Source organism: Megascapheus bottae, unplaced genomic scaffold, assembly GCF_031878675.1.
Source record: "Megascapheus bottae isolate mThoBot1 unplaced genomic scaffold, mThoBot2.hap1 HAP1_SCAFFOLD_48, whole genome shotgun sequence".
Taxonomy (NCBI): domain Eukaryota; kingdom Metazoa; phylum Chordata; class Mammalia; order Rodentia; family Geomyidae; genus Megascapheus; species Megascapheus bottae.
The window spans coordinates 1225128-1244754 of NW_028327313.1; the positions used below are offsets into that span (position 1 = coordinate 1225128).

General features: G+C 39.6%; 1 pseudogene; it reads right to left on the minus strand.

Annotated features, from left to right (window-relative positions):
• Window positions 1–15426: 15426 nt before the first annotated feature.
• LOC150040091 (vomeronasal type-2 receptor 116-like) lies at window positions 15427–18907 on the minus strand (annotated as a pseudogene).
• Between the last annotated feature and the right edge of the window lie 720 nt (window positions 18908–19627).

A 19627-nucleotide genomic window follows, 5' to 3' on the forward strand; every position in this document is an offset into this window, starting at 1 on the left:
TAGTTGAATCCGGGGAGCTGGGCAACACACGCTCACACCGCTGATCTCAGGTACTCGGGTGCTGAGATCTAAAGATCCTGCTTCCCAGCCTGTCTGCACAGGAAAGCAGGCTTGACCCCCTTCTCTCCTCCCTCTGATCAACCACTCAGTAATCAGCCCCAGCGATGTGGCACAGCACTAGCCCAGAGCCCAGAGAAACTCAGGGATAACCCTCAGGGCCGGGTGTTAGCCAAACAATCGACTGAGAACCATCGACAGAACGACTGAAGGAATGAATGACCCAATCCACCCAGCGACCAGATAAAAGACCAAATCAACGTTCCACAAGAATGAATAGAGAAGATCCTACTGATCGCACACTCAGCGGCGTTTTCCAAGCTCCCAAGGCAGATGGCCTAGCTGGGGTGGCCCTTTCTCTGAGAGGCCTGAGAGGCCAACCAGCACTCTTATTTATGCTGAGAGGGGTGGGGTCCCCTGAAGGGCTTGCAGCGATGCACCTGTGCCAGGCAAGTTGATTTACATATCAATAGGTGCTGGAATTTACATTGCAGCAGCAGGAACACTTTTCAATTCCTTCTTCATGCAAATGGTTCTGACAACTTCTTTCTACCCTGTCCATTTAAGGTGAGTTGTCAGTGAAAGTGAGGTTTGATGCCATGAATAAAAGGTTTCTTTTCTTCCTTTTTTGTCCTTTTTCTTGTCTTAGGAACCTCTGTTGGGCCAGGGTTTTCACCCACTGAGCCCTGCCCTCCTCTGAAGAGTTATCAACAACCCATCTCTACAGACAGGCAAGCCAGGAGCACTAGGGCCCATCATCTCAGCTATGGGGAAAGCATGAACAGGAGGATCTCTCTCAGTTTTGTCAAATAAAGTGGTAGCAAGGAATGGGATCTAGCTAGGCCAGCACTCCATTGCACTAAGCGAAACGACCAGAGCACATCTTTCCTTGCCTACTTGTTTCTTTCTTTTGGTTGTGTATACGCGTTTGTTTTTCCTTTTTTATTCCTGTTTCTCTGTTTAGGGTTGTGAGGGAGGAGTCGATCACTGTTTGGTTTTTGGTTTCACTTGGGGGTGGGGTTTGTTGTTTTATTGTTACTTTGTTTTGGCTTTTGTTTTTGGAAGAGGCTCTTGTGTTTTGGCATAGTCTTTTCTGGACTGTGATCTTCCTGTTAACCATTTTCCCATTGCTGAGACGACAAGGCACAGAGCCCCTGGCTTACCTGTTGGTTGAGCTGGCATGGCGAACACCTGTGAGACAGGTTCTCGGGTGTGGAGTTCCCAACACCTGGAAAGGTTCTCCACTCACTGCAATGGGTTGCCCCTGTGAAAAACGGGCCTGACCAGAAATTGCAGAATGCCATTGAGGTATCTCCAGATAAGGGAACTCTTTTCAACATTCCAAAAGCTCCCACTTCCACTGTCCAGGTCAAGGAAGACCCCATCCATGTCCAGAGGCAATCTCCATGTAGGGAGACATAAGTGGAAAAGTGGTGAAAAGACTGTAATAGTTGTTGGATTTCATACTTAAGAGAAGAAAGATGTCCTGACATACATCCATAGGGAATTCTCTCCCCACCGCCAAGTCCCTGCAGACTCCTACAGCCCACGTGGAAGAACCTTTGGCACTGAGCTCCCAGTACTGTTTCCCTGAGCCTGAAGACCTGGGCCCTGAAGGCGGTTGAGTCGATGGAGTGTTCAGCAGGATTCCCAAGCGTGTCTCCACGGGTGGGTCCAACCTCTTGCGGAGGAGCGTGCAGCCCATCTTGATTGTGGGCAGGCTCTAGCAAGGAAATGCCCACTCGGTACTTGTTGAGTCTCTCCAGTATTCCAGGGACAGGAAGAGCACTGAGGTGTGGCCTCAGAGGGCCAGGCATGAAGGCCAGCACTTCCTCACAACTCTCCAGTGTCAAGTGGACAACCTGGAGATGTTCCAGGTCTACCTTCTGGTATGTCTGGATCAGCTCCTGGTAGATTTCTCTGAGCTGGAGCCTCTTCTGAATCATCCTGGGTCTCCATTTGGCTGAGTTGCCCTAAAACCTGTCTTCCTTGGCTGAGAAGTCTCTCTTAATGCTGCTTTTCCTCCTCGTGGCATTCCTGATCTAGCCCTGTAAAAACCTCCTTGGTGGTACAGGTTCAAATAGCGAACCCACTGGATGATTAGTCTCCTATTCTTGTCTATCTTCCTGTGGTTTTCTTGTATCTTGTTCCAGATGGTTACCATCAGATTGCAAATGGTTTCCTGCTGCTCTTCAGCAGCACTTTCCACGGGATGGTGGCTGTGAGACTCATGCTCCTGAGAGCGGGAGCACTGCGCACAGAGCAGATCATGGTCCACCGGTAGAAGATGTGCCTTGTCTCTTTGTGTGGGCCACACTTGTGTTCCTCCGAGCTCAGGAATCGCCAGAGGCTGGCTTTTCTTGCAAGGGTCGCTAGGCTCTTCAGAATGATGTAGAATTTGTGGTTTCAGCCTCCTGTTTGGTTAAGGTTAGGGACAGTGTTCGGGTCTGGGTTAGATTGAGAGTTCAGGTTAGTATTCACGTTTTAGGTTTAGGGTTAGTCTGTTTTCAGGTTCGATGTAGGTACTGGCTAAGGGTTCATATTTGGGTTAGGTTTGGATTCGGGCTAGGGTTAGGTTTAGGGTAGGATTAGGATTAAGGTTCAGGATTGGAGTATTGTTCGAATCGGTGTTATAGTTAGGTATAAATTTTTGGTTAGTGTTCAGTTTACCTTAATATTAAGGTTGGGTATAAGTTTTGGGTTAGATTCTGGTTAGGTTTGGGGTTGAGTGTAGTGTTAGTGTTTAGGGTTTGGGTTTGGGATAGGTACTAGAGAAGGATTATCATTAGATTTATGGTTAAATTTACAATTAGGTGTAGGGATAGCATTAGGGTTTTTTGTTCAAGTTAGGGATACGGTTAGTTTTCAGTGTACGTTTTGGTTAAGGGTTAGGGTTAGGGTTAGTTTTCAGGTTATGTTTAGGGTTAGGATTATGGTTCGCATTCAGGTTAGCTTTTTTTTTTCAGGTTTGGGTTAGTGTTCGGTTTAGGATATGGGTTATGATTCAGGTAAGTTTAGGGTTCTGGTTAGGGTTAGAATTAGGACTCCGGTTAGGGTTATGCTTAGGGTTGGGTGTGGGTTCATGTTCCAGTCAGGTTTAGGGTTTTTTATTGGGTTTGTTTTAGGGTTAGTGTTAGGTTCCAAGTTAAGGTTAGTGCTAGGTTTAGGGTTCGGGTAAGGGTTAAGGTTAGGGTTAGGATTAGAGTTTGGCTTATGGTTGGGGTTAATTTTCACTTTCGTCTTAGGTTAGAGTTAGGTTTTGGTTTTGGTTTAAGTTCGGTTTGGGTTCGAGTTAGGATCCATGTTTGGGTTAGATTAGGGTTAGGTTTCGCCTTTGGATTAGGTTTATGCTTAAAATTAGGTTTAGGGATAAGATTAGGAATTGTGTGCAAGTTTGGATTGGGTTAGGACTCGGTGTAGGTTTCTGTTTAGGATTAGGGTTAGCCTTTGTATTTGGATTAGGACACAGGTTAGAGTTTGTTTTAGGTTGGAGTTAGGGTTCAGTATCAGGATAGGGTTAGTGTTATGGCTAGGATTAGAATTAGTTTGCAGATTACTGTTAGGATTAGGGTTACTGTTAGGGTTCAGGCTCCTGTTCAAGTTCACGTTTGTTTTAGGGTTAGTTTTGGGTTTGTTTTAGGGGTATGGTTTGGGTTCATGTTAGGGATAGTGTTCGGGTTAGGGTTCGGGTTTGGTTTCGGGTTAGGTTTAGGGTTCTGTTTTGGGTTCCGGTATGGTTACGATTATGGCTAGGGTTTGGGTCAGGCTTAGGGTTGTTGTTCATGTTAGGGATAAGTTTCGTGTTAGTGTTAGGATTCTGGTTACGGTTAGCCTTAGTGTTCTGCTTAGGGTTTCTGTTCAGGTTTGGATTAGTGTTAATGTTAGGTTTAGGGTTAGGTTTTGGGTTAGGAGGTGGTTAGATTTAGGGTTAGGTTTCAGGTTAGGGTTAGGGTTACAGTTTCGGGTTATGGTTAGGGTTAGTCGTAGGATTAATTTTGGGTCAGAGCAGTAACTTTTGAATATTCTGTCATTTTTTGATGCTTGATTATCACCAATGTCAACATCACAACTTCACCTCTCTAATGACTATAACATTTGCACATCATTGACGGGATATTTAAAGCATCATCTCTCGTGTCATTGTCTTAATTAGACTTGATAACCTTATTTCCTTTTTGATGGCCAACATGCATACTGACATATGAATAGTGGGTATTTGGGAATTCATGTGTTCTGATGAGTATGAATTGATTGTTACTAAATGGGACATCACTGTTTTCCTCATGAATAATAATCCAACCCCATTTAATAAATTATTAAAATAAATCAGATAATAAATTATGAACTTCAGTAGAAACTGAAATATTGTCACCATATATTTAATAAAAATGCTAACAATTTAGGAATATTTGCTCAGTAGTGTGCCATTTAAAACAAACATAAGCACAATGGGTTTTTTGACAAATACATTATTATATTTCCAGTATAAAACTAATGTAATAGATGTCTATTGGAAACAGAATGGTGAGACAAAAAGTACAATGTGAATAAGTGTGTAGTACAATGTGTAAATGAATGTGAAAGACTGTCATAATGTACTTATATGTGTTAAAGTGTCATACGTTTCTTTAAATATGTAGAACACAGTAATTCAATCTGTTTAAAATAATGAATGATAATGTACTGGAAATATAATGTCTTCTTGGTATAAACTGCAAGAACACCTAGATTTCCCTCAGTTGATGGGTGGGTCAACAATATGTAGTATTTGTACACAATGGAATTCTATGCTGCTCTCAGAAAGTATGACATTGCCCCATTTGTTAGGAAATGGAAAGACTTAGAAAAGATCATATTAAGTGAAGAAAGCCAGACTCAAAGGAACTTAGGCTCAATGGTTTCCCTCATTTGTACTAATCAGTAGAAACCTTGGGCCTTCCTAGCAGAGATTTGCAATAGAGCAAAACCTTGATACAAAAGGCCATATAGAAAGACACTAAATAAAAGGATCTCTAGGACATAGAAACATAAGCCATACAATGAATGATTGTTGTCCTTAAGGTACTATGCTATCTCTCATCTCTTTTTCTGTCCCTTGGTTATCGCATATTGTTACAGTACCTCACTGTGTTACATAATATATTGGATATATTTGTATTTGGATATTTGAAATTGGATAGGGAATGGGGGAAAACAAGATGAGGGGTGGGAGTAGGGGGGAGAGAAATGGGGACCAAGACATGTGAAAGGGTATCAATGTATGGGAATTAATGCACCATCTATCTGGCAAATATCATGTAACCCTTCTATTAATTATCATAAAATATATGTGAAAAAACTGTAATACTAATCGATAACATAAAAAGAAAAAATATGTATATCTGACATATATAAATTTATATATATAAAATGTAAAGTTATTAAAAATAATTTGAAAAATGCATTTAGCCATTTTTTTGGTTTTTTTCTCCTCACATCTCAATTTTATCTTTTTATTTTTAGATATATGTTTTTATTTTAATTAAAAGAAGGGTTACATTGTATTCACCACATAGAAGGTGCATTACTTTACTAACATTGATATCACTTCTCATGTCTTGGTCCCCAATTCCCACCCCCCACACCTGCCCTTCATCTTTTTTTCTCTCTTTTGTTATTTTAATTAATAAAAGGGTTACATGATATTTGCCATGTTGCCATGGTTGGTTACATATCTTTGCTATGGTAAATAGTGCTGCAATGAACATTGTTGTGCTTGTGGATTTAGTATGTCCTTCTTTCTGGATTGGGTAAATGACAAGTAGTGGAATTGCTGGGTCATAGGGGAGCTATATGTTTAGCCTTTTGAGGTACTGCCGTACTGCTTTCCATAGTGGTTGAACAAGTTTACACTCCCACCAACAGTGTAGAAATGATCCCTCCTGGCCACTTTCCCTCCAGCATCTGTTGTTATTAGTTTTCCTGATCCTGGCCGTTCTAACTGGAGTGAGGTGGAATCTTAGTGTTGTTTTGATTTGCATTTCTTTTATGACCAGAGATGTTGAGCATTTCTTCATATGTCTCTAGGATATTTTTGTTTCTTCTTCAGAGAAGACTCTCTTTAAGCCTTTGTCCCATTTTTTTAATGGGATGGTTTTTACTTTGGAGATTAGTTTTGGAGTGATTCAATTTTTTGAGCTGTTTATATATTTTAGATATGAGGCCTTTACTGTTGTATGCTTGGTGAAGATACTAGTTTTGGTAGCGTAGGGGACAGTACATACCTCAAATAGTTCCTAAATAAGCTCTAGCGAGATACAGAGACCTCATTCACAGAGGAAAAAGTTAGAAATCTGGCACAAAGAAGACAGCTGGGACCAGTCCCAGCTGCTCGGAGCGGCCACAGAGACAAAGCGGTTCTTCTGAATCTGAGCAGAAGTGCTCCTCAGTGCCGCAGACCAACTGGCTGCAGACAGAGCCACACAGAGTCTGTGCGAGCCCAGAGCCGACACCTGGCCATGCAGGGAACTGCCAGCTTCACTGAACCAGAAAATCCAGCAATTTGTGACTACCTCCGAGGAGAAATTTCCACTTGTGCTCCAGGATTGGCATTGGGAGGGAGCCCCTCCCCAATAAGCTGAGAGCAGCGCCATCTTGACTACTGGCAAGGACCTGGCCAAAACAATGATAACCCTGGAGGTGTTGCTGACAGCACCATCTTTCTCACTGGAAAAGGGTTTCCCAGAGATCACTTAGCGAGAAATCCGGCCCCAGCACTGCTGAGGCCACAAGGCTGTGCCAGCCACAAGGCTGGTAAACAAAACCCACCCTCGAATCTTTCAGCTTGTTTTCACAAACAAACAACTGGTAAACAAAACCCACCCGCGAAACTTTCAGCTTGTTTTCACAAATGATCAGAACTGAAAAACCTTATAGCCAAATCACAACAGAAAAAGACTTTCTGAAGTGTCTCGATCTTGAATTTAGTGGGTACACAAGTTTTCTATCTTGCCCTGACCACCCTCCCCCCAAAAAAAGTCCTGAAAAAGACTCTTTTTTATTTTTTTAATATTTTTGTTCTTTTTCTTTGATTTGGGGTTTTCTTTCTTTCTTTTTCTTCCATCCCTTTTTTATTTGCATTTTTAGGTGTTTTTATTTTCTATTTTCCATCCTACCTACACCTTTTTTTTTCAATTTCCTCTCCTGTTGGGAGCCAGAGTCGGATCAAACTGTACCTTGATTTGCATCAGACAATTGCTTTATTGTCTTATTGTTTTCTGGAAAACAGGAGAGAGCGGGAGGCTGTATTGTCAGGAGTAAAAATTATGGGTCAAGTTAATGGCCGCAGGCTATATGTACCGGTCCTAAGAGGCATACTTGAAGCCCACAGAACACGGGTGGGAAAAGGACAGCTTGAGAGCTTCCTACAGTTTGTCAAGGAGGCATGCCCGTGGTTTCCAGAGGAAGAATCCCTAAATTTAGAATCCTGGCCGAGGATAGGGAAAGGAATTCAAGATTATTATAGTGTATATGGCCCTGAAAAGACCCCAGCAGAGGCTATTACTTTATGGAATTTAGTAAATGAATGTTTAGATCTTTGACTTGAGAATGTTGAACTTAATCTTGAATTAAAGAACCCTTCTGAGAAATCTGAAGATGAGCCTTATGCCACAGCCCAAGAGAATCTAAGTGAGATTTTGAGAAGGGAACAGCCAGCAGATATTGAGTATAGAGTTCAGGTTTGGATAACAGGAAGGAAAGATATGATGAGGACCGGCTGGCTATGGTGGAGAAGAAGTTAGAAGAAATCCTCCATCTACTATCTAAGAGGGGGATAGTGCAGAGATCCCCCCAGAAGTAGAAAATAGATATGAACCCCAGCCACAATCTCGTCCAAATCTAATCCTTACCCCCTATTCCCACTGCCTCCAGCTGCAGCCTTGCAGCCCCAACCCCCTTCTCAACCTTTATGCATGTCTAAAGGTCCTAGCAACAAGTGCCTCCTAACAGGCACTACAACCAGGCACAGTGCATCGCAACTAAACTTGGCTCAGGCTGCTAAAAGGAGGAAAGATATTTCAGAGCTCGATGCTTCCCCATTTTACTTGATCATGATAAACAAGTTTACCATCAACCTGTTCCTTTTAAACTATTACGGGACTTAAAGAGTGCCTGCTCCCAATATGGACAAACTTCCCCATTTACTCAAGTAGAATTGGAGGCCATGTGTGCGGACGTTTTATGCCCAAATGAGTGGGAGCAGCTTGCCAGAGCATGCCTTAGTAGGGGAGAGTACTTATTATGGGAAACAGAGTTCACTGAATAGTGCCGAGCTAAAATTGAAGCAAATAGGGCTAAGAACCTGACTTACAGTCTTGATCAGTTGCTAGGAGAGGAAACCTATAAAAACCACAAAGATCAATTGGGCTATGCAATGGAAGCCTATACACAAATAAGTGCAGCGGCGAAAGAGGCTTGGAAAAAATTACCAAATTCTAGCCGTACTAAAAATTTAGTTGAAATTAGACAGGGATCTGATGAACCTAATCAAGTATGTTTGTCTCGATTAATGGAGACTGCAGACCGCCTAGTACAAGATGAGATTGCAAGGAAGGCTATAGTTAGACAAATGGCCTATGAAAATGCCAACGCCACCTGTCGGGCGGCTATCAAACCCCATAGGAATAAGGGAGGACATTGGATGGGGCAATGCCCACGCCAGGCCAAGTTAGAGAAAGAAACATCACCTGGCACATGTCTACGCTGTGGTAAAGGGAAGCATTGGGCTAAAGATTGCACGTCAGCAACAAATCACAATGGCTGCCTGTTTTCGAGAAACTGGAGAAGGGGCTAGCCCCTGGCCCCACAAAACTATGGGGCAGTCCCTCCCTCTTCTCAGCCACAAGTACATTTTCTAACAAGCCCCCAAAATCAGTCTCCGGCCTCTTCCGTGCCACCCCAGGCAGCGCAGGATTGGACTTCTGTTCCTTCACCTGCACAGTATTGACCCCAGAGATGGGGATACAAGCTCTCCCCATGGGGGTCTTCGGCCCCCTTCCCCCAGGAGTGGCTGGATTGCTGTTAGGGCGAGGTAGCTCAGCCCTTAAAGGGATGCAAATTACATCTGGCATAATTGACCAGGATTTTACTTGAGAAATCAAGGTTATGGCTTCTGCCCCGAGACATGTAATATCGATCCCAGCAGGACAAAAAATAGCACAGCTAATGCTTGTACCTTTACCTTCCGGGGAGACTGCCAATTCCTCTGCCCCACGGAGACAGAGAGGATTTAGATCCTCTGATATCTATTGGGTACAAAGCATAAAAAAAGAGAGCAGCGTGCTTTTGCCTTAGTAAAGTGGAAGGATCCCCTAACTGGTGCTTGGCATGGACCCGATCTTGTTCTAACCTGGGGTCGAGGGCATGTATGTATTTTTTCACAGGAAGAAAATGACTCCCGCTGGCTGCCTGAATGCTGCATTTGGATTCTGGAGAGTGACAGTGGCCATCCAAGCAGCGACTCACTGGGCCTACACCTCCAACCCTCCAGTGGTGCATCCTGTGACGTGGGAAGGACCTGAGTTATTTGTGCATGTCAATGGGACTGCTCCTGATCCACTTCTTCAACACATTCATATGAGCTGTGTTTCTCCTCCTTTTGCTGTTATGTAGGGACCTTTTAATACATCAATTAATTCTACACAATTTAATGTAACATGTGACAATTGTTCTTTTACAAATTGTATGCTATTGAGATAAAGGATTGTTCCTGTTAGTCTTTACCATCCCTCTCCTTAACAACCTTTTTTTGTAAAAGATGCCCAGGTGAAAAGCAAAGACCTCCTGAGGTAAGAAGAATTCGGCTGACCCACTGTATGTCTATGTTTTGTTTTGTTTTATTTTTTTTAAATTGCACTGTGGGCCTAAAACAGAGACCTGGGTGTTCAAGGGAACCCCTTTTGATTTTCTTGTCGATAACAGGGCATGCCATTAGAAGTTATTTAAAACTCTCCGCTTCTCTACCTTGTTCGTGTTACATATTTTTCCTTGTCCAGTTTTTTCTTTACAATTGGTACCAGTTCTAAATATGGATCCTTATGGTTGTTCTATGAGTACTCAAGCACACATCGTTGTTATTTATTTGAACATTTCTGGGCCTAGAATGACCACTCCCGCGTGTCTGCAGTTGTAACAAGCCCTGAAAAATAAATTCCAGCTAAGTTGCCTTGCAAAAACTTTTGTTTTGAACCAGGTTCTCACCTGCAAGAGTAAAACTGGCAAATCTCTCTTGACACAAACTTCCAGAAAATGAACAGCTGATATTAATTTTACGCACTTTAAGATATTTGAGTATGAATGTGTGTGAATGAGTGTGTGAACATGTTCAAGGGTAAATTGTCAGCATGCTATATAAAACAATGGATAAATTTATACTTAAACACAAAGGCAATTGGGTAAATCTAAGTTTAAAACTTCAAGAAAAGTATTAGCTTTGAATGTTTTACAATGTCTCAAAGGTTTTTACATTGTGTTAAAGAGAAATTGGTAAAAAGTATTTTTCTAAACAGCCGGAAATCTGCATTTAAAAAAAATCTGGTTTTGTAAAGCATAGAGCTGTTTACATTGTAAACATTGTATCCTGTTTAGCCCAGAGGTATTAGGGAATTTGAGATTTATTACCTTTAGTTAAAGTTTGGAGACATGTATTAGAGATTTAAATGTAAAATTGTTCATTAATGTCAGAAACTTTGCCTATCTGTCTTTTCTTGCAGACTGACACTGGAAATCTGATGATAAGATAAAAGAAAAAAAAGGGGTGGATAAGGAAACTAAGTCCAGACTTAGACTCTTGGTACACTGATGTTTGTAATTCTTGCATTAGGGAAAAACTGTTATTTGAGATTAAACTGTTGATGGAGTTCTAGGCAGTGATAATCTAAACTGAAAAATGAAACAAAAAGCCTCTTCTAAAGGCAAAGGGAGTGCCTTGGGCCCTAGGGGGCCTGGAGGCAAAAGGAGTTCCTTGAGCCTTACAGGTTTTTCAAATGCAAATAAAGATCAAAGTGTTAAGAGTTTAAGTTAAAAAGTGTAAAAGTTTTAAAGAAAATTAGAAATGGTTTCTGAACAAAATTTAAAAGTAAAATTGTCCTAAAGTTTTGTTTCAAAAAAAGAAACAAGGAAAATTAGGATTATCAAAATGGTTGCTTAATTGCTATTTCAGCTTACTCTTGTAAGTTACTTCATAGCAATCTCCAGCAGGCCCATGGAGAAGGACAGCAGATCCTCATTCAGATGTAAGTTTGGCCCTCACCAAGTTCTAGGTAAGATCATGCTTAGAGAGTATTTTTGAGTTGACCACCTTGTTGCTTCTAATTGGAGTAAAGTGGCCTTTAGTAGGACTCATTGATCTGAAAGCTGCAGTTTTGAGCCTGCCCGGGCAAAGCAAAGTCCCTGTGAGACTATGGTGTCTAATCTGCCAGCAGGATGCTGGGACAGAGTTGCTTTGGAGCTTGAAGTGGCAGAGTGCTAGCTCTGAGCTGAAAAGCTGGGGGGAAGCCCTCAAGCACCAAGCTCGGGACTCACAGTGGCAGGGTGCTAGCCTTGAACTGGAGAGTTGAGAGACAGCGGCCAGACCCTGTGTTCAAATCCAGCAACCAACAAAGTGAAATGCCAATGGGATGTTTATCCCGGTGTGAAGAAACACTATTGGGATGAAAGTGATAAAGAATCCAGAAAGCTTCTGCTTGAATGGCAGAGATGGTGTCAGATCCTAGAGTCACTTGTGCTTGGTCATTCAGATTAATCAGAGCCAGGAGGTCATGGAATAGTTTGTAAGCATGCCTTACTAACGCCCGTGCCTTTCATAACTGGGCAGGAACTTATCAATCTTCTGTGATAGTGGGTAGTTTAAAGTACTAATTGAGAAAATTTTCTATTTAACACCAGCCACAAATTCAGGAAAGTTTGTGGATCTGGGGCTTGTGTCTCTATTAATCTGTTTACATCTGACAACTGAAGCATTGTTAAGGTTGCAGAGATTTAGTTCCCCAGACAATCAAGAAAATGCCTTTGCAAATGGGTGATAAGAAAGCTACACTATTGTAGCCAAAGATGGTTTGTGCAGTTGTTAAATGTTAAATGTGATCTCTAGTTTGGAGCAAATTATTGTTCCTGATATCTAATCCTTACAACCCCTTGATAAAACAGGCTAGGCTTCTTAAGGTCCTTGGTCAAGCACAGAGACAAGGTCCCTGACTCAGCTTGAAGAAGTCACAGAAGCTGAATCTCCGCCCATCAATCCCCTTTAGATGAAGGGACCATAGTCATTTTTGGAAAGTGAGACAGGATAAATTAGAGGTATTGGAAAGAGTAGAAATTGCACTTTTGTTTCTTTTAAAATAAAAACGGGAGATATGTTGGGAGCCAGAGTGGAATCAAACTGTACCTTGATTTGCATCAGATAATTGCTTTATTGTCTTATTGTTTTCTGGCTTTATTCTGTTTTAATGACCTGAGATTTAGCATATGAATGTAACAACTTGAAGTTCACCGGTTTCAAGAAGGGATATAAGCCTTGAGTTGATAATAAACAGGGCTACAGTCTTTACCTGGGCTGCAAACCTACCGGACCCCATGTGTTTGTCTCTCTTCTATTTTTCCAGTCCCTGCCACCTATTTCAGGAACCCCAATTTGTTGCCGGTAGGCCCTGGCACGCTCCCGCATCCCTCTGTCATTGTGGTTGTTCCTGAAACATAGTGAGAGCTCTGGGTACAGTCTGAATACAAATGATATCTATATTGATAGAGTCACCTGCTCTTTAATCTGATAGTCTCAACCCTAGTATTTCTTAAGTAAGAGCTCACAATAGTGAGGAATCTCTCCCCACCTTTTTATTTTTCTTTTCTTTTTTTGATTTTGTTTTTTTTGTTGTTGTTGGTGTTGTTGGTGTTGACTTGCTTGTTTGTTTTTGGTTTTTGTTTCTCTGTTTTTTCGTTCTGTATTTTTTTGTGCTTATTGTTGTTTTTGTCTTACTTTGGTTTTTTTTCTTTCTTTCTTTTTAAAATTTTTCATCATTGAAATCTCCTATATCTACCTTCCTCTTTTCTTGATATATTCTTATTATTACCCTTCTTACTTTCATAAATTTTATCTAATCCTTTCCAAACTTTGTACTCAAATATGCTACCTGCTTATCAACTTAGGTCAGTTATCCTTATGCTATACCTTTTCTTCATTACTATAATAATCTTACATTCCTACGTTATTCCCCTCGTACCTCCCCTGTTATCTCTCATACTATTTTTCTATCTCTGGTCCTCTGTTCATCTTTCAACCCTTATAATGCATGGATTTACACTTGATGGTTATTGAGCAATACTGTATATCTAGGTGTTCAATTATAATCTAGGTCCACAGGGACCTAAATACAATAGAGATTTGATTGAGAGGCTTATTGTTTTGGTCATAAATCGGTTATCAGTGGTTGTATTACACTGGTCTGTAAGTGCACAAAAAGAAAGAGTGATAATACCAATCAAAAATTGTGAACATCTAGTGTCTCCCAGCTAAAGAGGTCTAGGTTAGATATATCTGAAAATTTATAATCTAGTTTATCATTAGTCTTGCTCCCATTTTCAAATGGGCAGAACAAGAAACTCAAGAAAAATGTCAAATCAAGGAATAACACCCCCCACATAATATAAAGAGACAATGGAACAGTCATAGGCAAACCTAGAGGATAGGTTCCAAGCGCTATACAAATGCAATTGATAAATATCCTTAATGGAAAATGTGAAAATATGAAGAAAGAGATAAGGGAGGAAGCCATAGCTAAACAAGAAGAAACTATAAACAAGGTGATTTGTGAAAAAGGAGAAGCCATAAAGGAGGCCATAATAAAGATTTTTCAAAGAAAGATAGATGAATTTACAGAATCCACAAACAAAAAGGTGAGCGAACTCCAGCAAATGTCCAAAGAGTATAAAGCTACTGAGCTAACCACTCAAATGGAAATCAAGGAGTTACAGAAATCCATACATGATCTAAAACAGGAGATGCGCATCATCAAAAATGAGCAATTAGAAGCAATGGAGATGAAGAATAAAGTAGCTTTGATAGCAGATTATACAATGGAGAAAAGAGAATTTTTGGGGTTGAAGATAATTTTGTTGTTAAAGAGAAAGAACAGAAAATAAGTCAATTCAAATCTAGGAAATATGAGAAAACGCTACAGGAGGTCAAAGATACAATTAGGAAGCCTAATTTAAGGCTAATTGGTATTGATGAGGGTCTGGAGAAAGAGATCAATGGTATTGGAAATATACTTCAGGGAAACATTCAGCCATGTTTAAGCAAACTATTGTTTGTCTATTCTTTCCTCGGCTATTAATCCATAAATGTAATACATTCTGACCATATGAAAATATGGAACATCTTCTTTAACATACATTTTTGTTGTAATTAATAGAAGGGTTACATTATATACACCAGATTGTAGGTGCATTACTTCACAAACATTGATACCCTTTCACATGTCTTGGTCCCCATTTCTTTCCCTCCACCCTTGCTCCACATCTTGTTTACCCCCTTCCCTATCCTATTTCAAATAACCAAATAAGCGTATGTACAATATATCAGATAGCAAGGGAAAGTACTGCAACAGTATGAGATAACCAAGGGAGAGCAAAAGAGAAGAGAGATAACATATTACATTAAAGACAACAATCAGTCATTATATGGCTTTTGTTTCTATATCCTAGACACATAAGTCCATATATGAGCATTCTTAAGGGGAAAATGCTAACAAAATGTATGTAAGGTTTAAACACCATAGTGAAGTATAGGAAGAAAGTTAGTGTAATTTAAATATAGAATAATATTTATAATTCTAGACACTCAGGAAGCTGTTGACTGGTGATCACAGTTTGAATACAACCTGAAAAAATATTCTTATCTCTAATTTCCCAGCAAATAGCCAAATGTGATGTTGGTGGTTGAAGTGATATAGCCCCAGTTTTAATCAAACACCGAGGGATGATAGCCAGGTTTTAAGTTCAAGTTCCAGGACAAGTAATCAAAACACACATTTTAGCAAAGAATTATGAAAGAAAAAGTAAAAGAAGAGGCAACAGTAAAATTATAGTAGTGGAAATGATGAGATAAGTCCAGACTAATTAAAAAGCATCAAAAATACGCAGATTGAAATTTAATGAAATTTAAATTTGCTGGTTATGGCTAGAACTATTGAGTGTAGCATTATTAGAGAAAGGCATAAGAGGCACTTAGTAAATGAAGTAATTCCCGCCATATGAAGTGATATTTGATAGAAAAAATCAGAGTAGATTTATTCTAAATCTTCTATACATTTGAATAATCATGTTGGTTTCATATTAAGAGGGTTTGTTACTCCCAGTCCATGTTTTCCCCTGGAATCCATGCAGAAAATTTCTATCTGTTCTTTATAAGTTGATGTAGCATTTGGGGACAACGATGCAGCCCAGGAGCCCTGCACTAGAGACCAAGATGGAGAAGACCTCTACAGCCACCATAAGCTTCCCCTTGTCACTGTGGTAGACAGGCAGGAAAGTGAGCCAGACACTGAAAAATACCAGCATGCTGAAGGTCAGGAACTTGGCTTCATTGAAGGTGTCAAGCAGGTTCCTGGCCATGAAACCACAGTGAAGCTGGCCATAGCTAGGGAGTTCAGGTATACCAGAACCCAGTAGAAAACAGTGAGGGAGTCTTTAGTACACAAGATAATGATGTGGCATTGTTCAGAATGTTTATCTGTGTCAATGAATGCAGGAGAGATTCCCAGCCAGATTCCACAAAGAGTCACTTGGATCAGAGTGCAGATGGGAATAATGAAGTTAGTTGCCCCTGATACCAGCAGCCACATCATCCTTCTCCCAGAAGAAGTGGCATTGAAAGCCAGAACTACAGTTAAAATTTTAGCCAAGACTGCAGAAACAGTTACAGTGAATGCAACTCCAAATGTGGTTTGTTGGAGAATGCAGATGACTGTGTTGGGATGGCCAATAAACAGCAAAGGACAGAGAAATCAGAAGATGAGGGAGATGAGCAGGATGTAGTTGAGAGCCTGGTTATTACCCTTGACAATAGGGGTGTTCTGATGTTTCACAAACACCCCAAGAACAACTGCTGTTAGTGTAGAAAAAACAAGAGATATGTATGTTAAGCCATCCCTATAGGCTCTCCATAACCCAGGATATTGTGGCTCTTTGGAAGCACTTGTTTCTCTCTCTTGGCATACTGATGATCTGGGCAACTCACACATTGCTCCACATATGGTGCAGAACTCAGGCAGTATAAAGAATTTAAAAGGAAATTAATAAATCCTTATGTAGATATATTTTTGACATGTCAATAATTACTAGCAAAAACAATATTTTTACTAAATATTATACGGTATGCTCATTAATATTTTTATATCTAATATGTTCTCATATTGATTGCCACAATCCAAGTTGAAGTTGTTTACTTGAGATGACTAGCATGCACATTGTGTCTTGCATATCTAATAACCTAACAATAATTCTCTATATTTCTTCATGCTCCCCTCATAATTCTCATCCTTTCGTGCACAACTCAATGTATTCAACAAGGTGAATAGGAAAGCTTGTACTCTCCTGTATGTCTATGTGCAACATGAATACTTGCTCTGTGGCCCTTCCTTGCAGTTATATTTGTCTCTGCTACTCACCTGTCATGCAGTAAGGAACCCAGAACCAAATCATTTATTGAAGGTATAAATTCATGATATGTACAACATTTGTAGCTTCTTCTTACATCAAACCTGACCCAACATTTGCTCTATTTTAAGAACATATTTGCTCACAAGAAACAAAGCTGTGGAACATCTGTGATTCCTTTATAATATAAAAATAATCTGGGAGAACTGAGACCTTGTAATTAAAAGAGTTTTTCACATAATATGGCAGAGATCAAATTTAAATTACGGAGTAGTTGAATAAACATTAATAAAATAGACTCCAGAAAAAGGTAATTGTATATGTAATTCAGAATCCACTGTATTTTTTTCAAAAAGCAGTATTAGGGGCCAGCAGTTTTGCCTAATGCTAGAGTGCTTGCCTGGCATCCATGAAGACCCGGGTTCGATTCCTTGGTACGCCATATACATAGAAAAAAGCAGGATGTGGTGCTGAGGCTGAAGAGCCTTGGAAAACCCAAGGACAGTGCTAAGGCCTTGAGCTCAAGCACAGGACTGGCAAAAAAAGCAGTATCATCCATTGTCACAATTAAATTACTAAATAAAAGAAGGAAGACTGATTCTTAATGCACAACATTCTCACACATTTGCATGGATTTGGGGGGGCACTAGGCAAGAATATAAATTTCTCTCAAAGGCGAGAACATACCTGTCTCATTAGCAGTCTCATCCTCTGAGTAAGGATTACTGTCAAAGCAACAGGCAGCCTTTTCCTTCTGAGAGCATTTCCTGAATCCAGGAGCACAACTCTCACTGCAGGCAGAGTGAGTAGGCTACAAAAATCAAATGAGTGCCAGTATCTGTTTAGCCTTTTTCCTAATTTTCCCAAAATTCTATTATTTGAAATAATTGGATTATGAAAAATAGTATTTCTACACATATAAATCCAGTCCATTAATTAAATGGTGTTATGGTTTGCACATCATGTGACCAAAAAGGCTTATGTACTATCGGGTTGTTCTGTAGTCTCTTGAACTACTGATAAACATGAACTTTTAAAATTCAGAAATTAATATTGAGAATGTGAATCTTTGTGGAGCATCCTTGAATTCATTTCATTTCATGTCTCCTACTCATCTGTGAAATAGTAAAGAGCAAGGAGGAAGAATTAAAAAATTTTGCTATAAGGTAAAGCACAGAGCTCCCTATTTAAGATCATGTGAACCACAGATACATATTATGTTCTTGCTTTTCCAGTATCTGTACTGTGAGAATCTTTTTCTCACAAAATCAATGATTTCATTCAATGATTCCTTTCTTAAAAATATCTGTGTAGCAGACCAACCTACAATTAAATGAACTCCCACAGAAGAGATCAAAATAAACCATTCAAACACATAAAGTGATCCCTCAGATAACTTATAACAAGTTTAGAATATGGTAAGAAATATGCAAATTGCATTTTTGTTAAATAAATATTTAGAAACAAATTTACAGTTTCTTAGGGGGATGCTAATTCTGGAGCTTGAATTCAGGGTCCAGACACTATAATTGACCTTTTCTTACTCAAATTTAGCACTGTAAGATTTCACCAAGAGGTCAAGCTTATTTTATTGGTTATATATTGACAGAGTCTCACAGACCTTGCTATCCTGTTAGGCTTAAAATTCGTCTGTAGTTTTATATCTGAGCAAGGCAGCCTCCTGATTAGATAGGATTACAGGCACCAGTCACCCGCACAAAGACCTGATTTTTTGGTGGATAAATTAAGATAATGGTTGTCCAGGTATTCCTGCTCGGATTGACTTCAAACCTGTGATAGTCAGACCTGAATAGCTACCGTTATAGGAATCACTTGTTCCCATCCAATCAGCTATACATTTTTAGCGTAAAGTTAACTTCTATATCCTTAAAACATTACCGTTCAATGCAAGTCACCTCTGTTGATTCTATGGCCCACTCTATCATATCTCCAATAAAGACAGTTGATGACCATGTAGAACATTTGGAGAAAATTTTCCTATTTTCACATCAAGATCAAGACCTTCTGGTAAACTCCAAATGTTCACAATGTCATAGTCTGCCACCAATTTTCTGTTGTCATCTAAAATCACCTGATCTCCACCACGATTGTAAAATAATGATGTTTTCAGAAAATAGTGTATCAGAAAGAGATACATTATTTTACCGTGAAGTATATTCCAAGGTTCAGATAGAAAACCTGAACTGAGAATAGTTCCTGATTTCTTTTAATCTCTGATTCAGAATTCAAGGGCAGAAGAAACATCTAATGAAGTACCCCAGAGGAAAATCTTGGAAGGAGTAAAAATAATATTTCTGAATCTTGATCAATTGGCAAAGGAGTAGAAAGCATTTTTTCAAGAGACTCTTATTTCATATAAATAATAATAAATGAGACATTTCTCATATAGCTATTTCCAGTTTGCCACAAACATAAACTCTATCAGAGTCTATAGTTTGAGTTCCTGAAAATTGTAATACCTACAGTAGAATGCAACTAGGTCACTTACAAATATATATACATACATACAAACACACACACACACACACACGCACACACACAAACACACACACAGACACACACACACACACACACACACACACATATATATATATAGTTACACATATATATATATAGTTACTTTTGTTCAGCAGACCGTAGAAACTAATAGGAAAGTGTATACATTTGTTCTTTTTCAAAACATTAGTTACAAATATATTGAGACTATTTGTAACTTAAAGAATTTGTAAAACATAGAATTCATTTAGTCCTTCTTATTGGCATGTTCTTCCTTAAGAGCACATGAACACATGTTTAGATTGCTTAACAAACATTTATAGAAGTATAATTTCTTCAGTTTTGGAAAAATATTTGAAAT